At 48.7% G+C, this 10698-nt stretch overlaps 1 long non-coding RNA gene across 2 annotated transcripts in view; it reads left to right on the top strand.

Annotated features, from left to right (window-relative positions):
- LOC146055210 (uncharacterized) overlaps nucleotides 1–10698 on the top strand; it is a 31984-nt gene that overhangs the window by 5922 nt on the left and 15364 nt on the right. The window contains exon 4 of one of the 2 annotated variants that reach the window (XR_014468522.1): nucleotides 9363–9498. This is a non-coding gene — a long non-coding RNA (uncharacterized LOC146055210). Of the gene's footprint in view, nucleotides 1–165; nucleotides 282–9362; nucleotides 9499–10698 lie in introns of those variants that run through there. The other variant, XR_014468523.1, reaches the window with a different exon arrangement.

The raw sequence follows: 10698 nt of genomic DNA, 5'->3' as shown, positions 1-10698 counted from the left end.
CCACTCCTTTGCTCCTTCTCGGATCCCCCTCCTCCACTCCTTTGCTCCTTCTTCTCTGATCCCTCTCCTCCTCTCCTCCTTCCCCTCCTCCTCTCCCCAGCTCTCCCTTTCCCCTCTTTTGCTCTCCTCACCAATTTCCCACACTTTTCTCTCTCTGACTGCCAGTGAACCTGTGCTGGGGTACAGGAAGAGAAGACCCAGCGCCGGGGAGATGGAGCAGGAAGAGATGACTAGCACAGAAGAAGAGAAAGTGCAGCAGACCCAGTCTGCCCAGGAGCAGGGGCAGCAAAATCATCGCTACCATCGCTGCTGATTGTCACAGGAGGTACCCAGCACCAGCTTGCACTGCGCTCCCTTCTCTGCACCTCCTCCATGCCTCCTCTCCTCCTCCTCTCCCCCTCTTCTTGTCTGCTCCTGCTCTCTGTTCTCCCCTCCTCCTCAGCTCCCCAACCACCTCCTCCGCTCCCCCTCCTCCTTTCCTGTTTCCCCCTCCTTTCTTTTGCTTCCAATACTCCTCACCCCCTCCCCTACTTTCCTTTCTTCTTTCCTCTCACTCCTCAGCTCCCCTTCCTCTTCTGCTTCCCCTCCTCCTCTCGCTTCCCTCCTGCTCACCTCCTATACTCCGCACCCCTCCCCTTCTCTGCTCCTCCACTCCCCCCTCCTCTCCTTCACTTCCCCTCTCCACACCCCCTCTCCTTTTCTCTCTCTCTCTCTCCACCCTCTCTCTCTCTCCACCCTCTCTCTCTCTCCACCCTCTCTCTCTCTCCCTCTCTCTCTCTCCACCCTCTCTCTCTCTCCTCTCTCTCTCCACCCTCTCTCTCTCTCCACCCTCTCTCCACCCTCTCTCTCCCCTCTCCTCTCTCGCCTCACCCCCTCTCTCTCTCTCGCCTCACCCTCTCTCTCTCGCCTCACCCCCTCTCTCTCTCTCGCCTCACCCTCTCTCTCTCTCTCGCCTCACCCTCTCTCTCTCTCCGCCTCACCCTCTCTCTCTCGCCTCACCCCTCTCTCTCTCTCTCTCGCCTCACCCTCTCTCTCTCTCTCGCCTCACCCTCTCTCTCTCTCGCCTCAGAAGGCACCTTTTGAACCATTAAGGTCGGCGGACCTTAAGTTTCTCACATGGAAGCTGGTATTCTTGTTGGCAGTGGCATCAGCGAAGAGGGTGTCAGAGTTAGGAGCATTGTCATGCAAGTCTCCTTTCTTGATATTTCATGAGGATAGGGCAGTTCTACCTGTGTTTCAACCCCCAGAGGGTTCTAGAAAAAGGGACAAATTGAGGAATTTGGATGTTGTGCGTGCATTACGCATTTATGTGGACAGAGTTAAGAGTGTCAGAAAGACTGACACCTTGTTAGTGTTGTATGACATACACAAGATTGGTTGGCCGGCATCTAAGCAGACCATTGCTAGGTGGTTGCGCTCTGTGATAGCTTTTGCATACACTAAAGTTGGAAGGCCTGTTCCGGCAAGGATAAATGCGCATACCACCAGGTCAGTTGCCACCTCTTGGGCGGTTCGACATGGGGCAACAGCTGAGCAGGTTTGCAGGGCTGCCACTTGGTCATCTGTTCATACCTTTGCCAAATTCTATAGGTTCCATGAGTTCGCGTCGGAGGACGCATCATTCGGGCGAGCAGTGATGAGAGCTGCAGACCTGAGCGTACCCACACAAAGGACCGGCTCTGGAACGTCCCAGTGTTGAGCTGTGTCACCAGGACCATTGAAAGAGAAAAAGGGATTTTTGTAAGAACTTACCGTTCGAATCCCTTTCTCTGATATGGTCCTGGTGACACAGCGATCCCTCCCTTACGCTCAGTAAGTATGCCAGTGTTCATGATGTTCATGTTTAATTGGTTAAAGTAACAATTATTGTTAAAAAATGTGCATATAATATGTGCAGGCGTTTGTACTGAGTTAATGTATTCCAGTGGCTTTGAAAGATTGAACTGAAGAGTCCGGGATGCAGTAGGGGAGGAGCCTACCCTCTAAAAGATTTAGGATAGGTGCCTGGCTCCTTCGGACCCTCCTACATCCCAGTGTTGAGCTGTGTCACCAGGACCATATCAGAGAAAGGGATTCGAACGGTAAGTTCTTACAAAAATCCCTTTTTTGTGTATTTCAAAAATGTAAAGAAATAAAAAAAGTTTGGACATTTTCCGAGCAACAATCTGGTTGGAACAAATATTTTAACGACATTTTGGGTGTCACGAACGGTGAAACGGTGTCAAGGCATGCATTATATGTAATAGTAGAGTGCAAGACTAATAAAAAGACTAATAAAGAGATTACATCTCCATATGTGCCAAAGTGGTTTGTGCAAAAGGCTAGTGAACAGCTAACGAACCCAATACACCAATCATGTCCAAACTATGGCCCGCCAGCTGTTGTGAAACTGCAAGTCCCATCATGCCTTGCCACAGTTCTGCTATTAGGGAATACTAAAACTATGGCAAGGCATGCTGGGATGTGTAGTTTCAAAACAGCTAAAGGGCGCTCAGTGACAAACGAGCTTTAAAATCAAAGTCAATTGTTTGGTGACCCGACTCCCAGGCTGCACGTCACCTGGATTTCTCCTCGCACCCTTTGCGCACAGTAGGGCAATAAGCTGCATCTAGTTTATTTAGGGCGCAAAAATGCAGCCAACAAGACCAGGGCAAGTGCTGCGAACAATTCATTAGCTCCCACTACATTAGGCAAGAGCTACGGGTGCACAAAACAATTGAATCACCATTATATGTTGTTTAGCACCTTACATAAATTATATATATATTTTTTATTATTATTATTTTAATATGCAGTACAGTAAGACCAGCAACCCTTACCACCAGCATAGCTCTGCCCCAACACTCATGAAGCACCGCCTACATGTTTTGATTGGCCCACAATCCAATCAGTCAAAGAAAATGGATCACCATCAATAGGTAAAAACATTGATGGTCATCCATTGCATAGTGTGCCACAATCAATGGGCAGTATTGTCATCAATTGCAAAGACGTCCATCCCTAAAGCTGTGCACACACAGTGCAAGTGAGCCTCTGTGCTAAGTTTGCAGTTAAGCACAGATGGCTCAGCATTGTGTGCTGAACAATCTGTCACGGCCAGTGTTCTCTGGTGTGAGAACATTGGCGATGACTAGATTTATAACTGGATGCAGTGTAAATCTAGTCAAGCAACAGCGACGCGCGGGACCGCGCAATCGTCATCACCAGAGGGTATACACGTGGAGTGATCCTTTTTCCATTTCTAAGCGATCTAGTCAGATCACTTAGAAATAAGCCTCATATCCCCCTGGGCGGGATGTATTAATGTAAATCGCCAGCCGCCGCGATGCTACCGCATATGTACTAACATATGCGGCTAGCATCGGGTTGCGGTGACGGAGACCCCCGCGATACCTGTAATGTGGTGTGCGGGGGTCTCCGTCACATCCTGGCGGCTGTCAGTGTCCCCCTGCCTCTCCTCCTCCTCCCTACAGCCGGATGTCCTCCCGGCTGTGACACCTGCTGGGGGAGGAGTAGATCGATGGAGGATGGGTCGCAAGGACGGCGGGCGGCGATAGAAGCCCATAGGCATCTATAGGGTATCGCCACCCAGAGGTGGAGATACCCTGCCAGGCGGAGATGGGGCGGACGGGTAATGGTACATAGGAAAATGCGGTAAAACCCCCGTTTTATCACATTTTCCCTTTAGTACATCCCGCCCCCTGTGTGTATGCCCCATTAGGATGGTAGATAATACAGTATACACTTTAGACTACAGTATAACTAATGTGACAATAATCCCTGTATAACCATCCAGCAAGCAATCCCGGCGGGTGACATGTACTTGGTGTCACCTGAACGCAGCAGTGATCCCAGCCTATATACAGTATGCCCAGTTATCCTACATCTGCACTAATGGCTATGTGCAGTTTGCTAGCCTGTACGGTTTGGCTCACCTGTATCTCACCACATTGGCAGGCCGGGCACATATTTACCATTACACTCACATGTGTTTATTATCATAGAACATAGCAAAGCGCGCATAGCTACTGCAGCAGAGAGAGAACATATGGTATACACACAGAGGCTTCCCATAGATTATAATCTGGTCTATATACACCTGTGTCACACTTTGGGAAAGCAGATAGATAATTTACAGTGTATAATAATGCAGACAGCACTGGGGCTGAGATATTACAACCTGAGCCATAGAGTAGCGCTGCTGAGGATACACTGGTATGCCCATACACATAGATATCCCCAGGAGCACCATGCAGCAGCCCTGTGGGAGTCACATACATGACCAACATACAGACTGAGCTCCAGTCCTCACCCACAGGTTGCTCAATGCTCAGGGAGTGTTCTGCACATGTGCACTTACCAGCCGCTTCTTCTACGCAGGGGCATGGCGTCCCAGTCAGTGACTGCCTCCATCAGAACAGCCGGCAGAGTGCTCATGTAGGGGGAGCAGCAGTGATGACGATGCATTATGTGCCAGGTGTAGTTCCAGCAGCTGCCAATAGGTGGCGATGGTGCGGCACAGCGTGAATGACGTCACTGCATTGTAGCTACGAGATACACGAACAGTCCGTGTATGAGTGGCTGGTACAGTGGCGTGTACCGTTAGTTCAGCGTCTGGGACAGCCACTCAGGCTGAGCCACCACGGGTTCGAATCCTCCTCCAGTGTCTGCTGTTTCAGGGGCGTGGGGTGTAGCGCCTTCGGATCCGGGAGCAGCCTGAGTTTTTGACTCATCCACTGATACCACAATATTTTCTGCTCAAACTACATAATATTAATAATTAGCCACCATATATAACCAGGAGGAATAACTTTAAGTGGGGGCAGGACAGAGTCTGTGTACAGACCAATTGTTCTAAATATACAGTTTATTCATTGGCACAAAACAGCAAAATAGGTTAAAATTAAAAAAGTGTATTAAGAAAAAAGTGAATAGAAATTGGAGCTGTGTGTCCGTGTCGCTGTACACTTATACAGTGCCCGTGTCAGCAGATTTCCACATACACAATTTTCTTTAATAACTCATGTCGACCTATTCCTGTGTTGACCTTTTTCATGCAGCCTTTTGGATTGTGTTGACCGTTTTCAGCGTCAATTTAAACCAGGTCGATCTTTTTCATATGTAGACCTTTTCACTGCCGACCAAAAGATCTAATTACTGTCGACTTAATGACCCTCACCCCTGGTCACAGCGTCTATAAACTGTTATGTAGGACAGGAGACAAGTTCCGAAAACTAAAATATCATAAATTCCCAAACGTTGGGCAAAAGAAGCAGCCTCTGTGTTTTCCTTCACATGTAGTCATACAGGTAGAGTCGGACAACAGGAATAATAGGCGCTACATGATAATGTATTTATAGCATTCCTCCCAACTGTCCTGATTACAGTGGTATGGTCCCGCTATTTGGAGCCTGCCCTGATGTCCCTTGAGGGGAGGTGATCATGGCTGCTCTGCTTTGTGGAGCAGCCGGTGATTGCTGGATAGGTGCCGTGCGCAGCAAGGAGAGACGGGGCTGGGTACGCTGGCAAAGAGGATGGAAAACCCGGGGCCTCGATGCCCGGTCCCGCCCCCGTTGCACATAGCCCCGCCCCTTTCCAGGGCCAGCTGCATGCAGGTCCCACTGATCTATTGGTAAAAGTTGGAAGGCATGTTCGATGTTCTGTGTATACAATACATTCCTTTTTATTTTTTAATAGTAGGATCGGCAGCAATTAGCTGTATGCTCTGGCCTTCGTCTGCGGATCTTCGCCTCCAGTGAAGTGTATGGCCTTTGTCAAACATACATAAAAAAAAATAAAAAAATGATACCCGATCTATTGTCTGCGGGCAGACGTGATTCTAGTCTGGCTCTAAACACAGATATTTCTCCATTCCCTGGAGAGAAAGAGAGAAATTGGCCTCACACCCCTTGCTGAAACAGGTAAGGATCATATGGTCGACCTAAAGATTGTCGACAGTCATTAGGTCAACATACTGCAAGGTCGACATGGGTCAAGGTCAACAGGTCATTTGGTCCAAAAAAGCATTAGGTCAAAATGGTCTAGCTCAACATAGGGTTTTGTACTTTTTTTTTTACCCGAATGCCGACACAGTCAACATGGACACAGGATTAAGTGCACCGCATCCCCTTGCATGTCTGGCTGTGCTTGGCACTCTATGTTATTCTCCCACCACACCCTAGTGCAGGCGTTCCCAACCACGGTCCTCAAGGCACACCAACAGTACAGGTTTTAATGATATCCAGGCTTGAGCACAGGTGTCTTAATTAGTACCTGTGATTTGGATTAATCCATCTGTGCTGAAGCCTGGATATCACTAAAACCTGCACTGTTGGTGTGCCTTGAGGACCGTGGTTGGGAACGCCTGCCCTAGTGGATGGTAGGGCATGAAATTCCGCCTGTCGGCACATGTCGGCTCAAAAAAAACCCCAAAAATCCAGTGAAAAACCCAGTCGACCTAGACCATGTTGACCTAATGACCTGTCGACCTAGACCCATGTCGACTTTGCAGTATGTCGACCTGATGACTGTCGACCATCTGATATCGCTGATACAGGTTAATAGATAGAGGCTATCAATCCGAACGGCCTGTAATTGGTATAGCTATCTCACCCCTGCATTACTATATTAAGTATCAATTGGTAATGGGGGAGGCGCACCCAGGAATATGTATTAGACTTGGAAGCAAAGAAAGATAAAGTATTCCTACAAGGGGCAGTCTAGGTTAGCATATATTAATGTTCTGATTAATGTTATAGGTACATTAATAAAGTGACCCAAGAAACAGAGAATTGGCTAAAACATGATGTTTATTGAATCATTTATTAAGGACAGCGAAATATTAAAAACATAAGTGAAAAGTGATAAATGTGAAATAAAGTGCATTAGAAAAAAAATTAAAATAAGTCTGTTACGTGTGTGTTATCGGTCATAGCATGTGTGTCTGTAATACTGTTATTATTTTCCACGCAAATATCAATTATTGCTCTAATTAGGCAGTCTTGTAAATTCATCAACAAAGGGACATGTGCACGTTTCAAGATGACGGGTGCAGCAAAATTGTTAGGAATAAAGGTGCGTACACACGGGGCAATATGATCGCTGGCAATATATTGCTAGCAATCATATCAGCAATCATATTGCCCAGTGTCCCGTTTTGTGAAAACGGGAGCGCGCACCCGGCGATTTATCGCTGGTGCACACTCCAATCACTGGCAATATGGTCGCTCAGCAACCATATTCCCAGCTATTTCAGCCCCTATCGCCCCCGTGTGTACACAGCATAATCGCCCCCGGATGACGTCAGCGAACCGGGACCAGGGCGGTCTTTTCGTATGGGCTTAATGGGCACTTGCTCTGGGGCCCCAGGTGTATAAGGGCCATACTCTGATAGCTGAGGATCCCCTTTTTCCAGGGATACCAGAATTTTTAAAATCGGCCCTGGGGAAATGGAGATATCCAACTTCAAAGCAGCAGTCCACATCTGACCTGTTAATTGCACTTCCCAGTCAGAATTCTCAGGTTCTCTCTGACTTAAGGTGCCCATACACGTCTCGATGCGGGCGTGCATTTTGAGCTTAAATAGCACGCATCGCATTCATCCTTGTACATGCGTTGTGCATACAATGCGATGAAAAGCAAGTACAAAAAGTATGTGCAGCACATACTTTTCTCTTTCAATGGTCCTGGTGACACAGCTTCACATTGGGATGTAGGAGGGTCCGCAGGAGCCAGGCACCTATCCTAAAGCTTTTGGAGGGTAGGCTCCTCCCCTACTGCATCCCAGACTCCTCAGTTCGTGTTAGGTGCCCACTGGAGTGGGTGCTATTCTAAAGGGCTGCCGGAGCAGCCGAAGGAGTAGAGTTAGTTAGGGTTTTTATTATTTTATTAACTTTTACACTAGCTAGGTAGGCACAGTGTGAGGATTCTCATTAGTGAATCCTCACACTGCTAGCACAGCAGGAGCTGACAGAAGCGCGTCCTGTCAGCTCACTGTGCACAGGGGAGACGCTGCCTGGCCTCCCTGTGCAGCGCTTACAGCTTCTTTTAAGAAGCTACGAAAACTCCACAGAATGATACTGAGCGCTGATTACCTATTCTACCGACTGTCCAGGATACACAACCAGTGTCCAACATACAAATTCTCAGTTGAAGTAAAAAAAAATGTGACATCTAGTGGTGCGAATAGGAACTGCAGGCAATCATCCCGATCATCCCTTTTTGTGATCATCCTTTTAGTACATCCGCAAATGGTGCCCTGCATACACAAATACATCCACTATAACCACAAACCCTAGCATACTACACATCCTATAACTAGCGAGTCTACCACATACCGACATCCTAAAAAAGAAACCTCCTCTATTACCCATAACGCCCAGCATAAACACACAACAGCGCACATATACCTGTACCACAGCCGCACAGCATCTGCCATGAGCCTGACGTCTGCCTTGTGTCCCGTGTCCTCGGCTCCTGCAGCAGGAGGTGCTGGGTCGTCCTCTGCTCCGCCTGTTGTGCTGTTCTGGGTCGGCCTCTGCTTCCACCCCCGGCTCCTATCAGGCTGGGGATCCTCCTCTATCCTCTCCTCCGCTGGGCTGTCACCTGTCCTCTGAGCAGCTCCTGTCCTTGATGTTACATCGTGTTCTTAACTTACTTTCGGGCAGGCATCTCTAGGGGCAGCTCCGCACCACTGAGGGGGCTTCTACAGGTCTCCAGCTAGGGGTCCTTTGCATGTCCTCCAGTCCTGGTTCCTCGAGAGCGGGTGTCCTCCGCGGTGCCTGCGCACCTTGGTCTCCACTTGCTGCATCCTCTATCTTCTTCGGAGCAACTTCAGGAGAATCCTCCGGCTGGGTGTGCTCCCAGGTAATTTACCCCCTCAGCACCTTCTTCCTTGAGGTTTTAGTCTTCACCCTCTCGGCTCCTCCACAGGCAGGCACTATGTAGGACACCTCGGCAGCACACATCATTCTGTTCTCTCCGGGTTTGGGGCTCCTCCTGTGGTTGGCAGCTAGTGGGGGCAGCGCGGTTCCCTTCCCTCTGGCAGGTGGCAGCAGTAGGGGACTTGGAGGAGCCTGGCTCTCCTGGCGCCATTCCTGGTCTCACAGCTGCGCAGCCTCCGCTCCTTACAGGTCAGCAGCTCACAGCACTGCACAGGCCCTTGTCCTCTCCAGGGATCACCCTTCCCGGTGCCGGCTCTCTCTGTTGTGGGTTATGCATCGCTGCAGGACCGCCTCTGATCCCCCTGCCCTACCTCTCTATAGTCCCTGTCACTGGCTCACCCGCCATATCCTGTACTGGCTGTATCATATATTTTTATATTTCTTTATACTCAAAGGCTATATATCCCCCTTCCCACACAGATTTAAGTTGCGACTATTTGACACAGTGGCTGCCTTGATAAAGGTACCAGCGGGGACCGAAACGTCAGAAGATCTCTCTTGCAGAAAATAAACTTTGGATTACCTCCTGGTTGTACCTCCATTGAACTACAGACTGGTGAGTGCTGTTTATTCCCCCAGTGGGGGTTCTTTCTGGTATCTATCTATCTAAGGAATTATCCAAGCAGGCAGCGGCACTCCGTGGGCTTAACAATGTGTTTATTGGAGGTGACCGACGTTTCGGGGACTGTCAAGGTGTACAACGCGTGCGGGTGACACAGCAAACATTTAAATACATACAGCATGTGCATACTCACCATTCCCGTACGTGGAGCGTCCCGGTTGCGTCCAGTGCGGCTTCCGGTGCGGGCGGATGTCAGTGGGCGGAGCCTCACTGCATCATCACGCTCCCCTCTGTTGTAGATGGGTTGCTATGGTGACCCCACCGTATCGCCCACTTCTGTATGACAACCTCCGCTCCAGGATCCGGGTTTGGCTTCTGCCTATAACAACACATAAATGGCACATAAATAACCTACATTAAAACAGTAAAACAATGTTAAAAAATGGTGCACGTTTGAAGTGTAAATTTCAGATGCAACGGGACTACTGCCCGAGCAATGTTTAAGAAGTGATGTGAAGAAGATGTCACCGCATCTAGCGTGACAATTGTATGGTGTTAACACAGGGATCCGGACGGGTGTGTTACATATGGATCTCTGTATACAATAATAACACGGTCAAACTGATCGCTAATGATCATGTTTGTAAATCGGAGATGTCAGGCTCTAACACATGGGGGAGATGTGCTGTGGGATCTCTATGAATGTGAGAATTACAGGGGCGTGTTGTACCATAAATATCGGCTCCACAAGTGATATATATGCTTCATGTTGTCTTTGAGAACAGAACAGCAGTATAGCGTGTATATATATATACTATGTATACATCGGGGGAAATGTACCAAAATGGATTCGTAGGCAGAAATACGCCTATTTTTTACACATTTGTATTTTTGGGATTTACACACACTTCTTTGTATGTCAAACCGACAGATCGCAATACTATACTTAGACACAACAGCTCGCACCCACGCAACACGGTGGAGAGTCTCCCATACTCAGTTTTTGAGAGTATGCAGGATCACTGATACCGACTCTGAAACCCATCACCAACTGGACATCATGCAGCAGAAGTTCGAGGACAGAGGCTACCCCAGACAGGGCCTACTTAAAGCCAAGGCCAGGGCTCTGGCGTGTGAGCGCATCACTCTTATCACAGGTGCAACACCTACAGTCATAAAGCCATGTATTCCATG

Source organism: Crinia signifera, unplaced genomic scaffold, assembly GCF_055691185.1.
Source record: "Crinia signifera unplaced genomic scaffold, ASM5569118v1 HAP2_SCAFFOLD_356, whole genome shotgun sequence".
Classification (NCBI taxonomy): Eukaryota; Metazoa; Chordata; class Amphibia; order Anura; family Myobatrachidae; genus Crinia; species Crinia signifera.
Note: the sequence above shows the minus strand (reverse complement) of the source record. Positions and strands in the feature narration are given on the sequence as shown.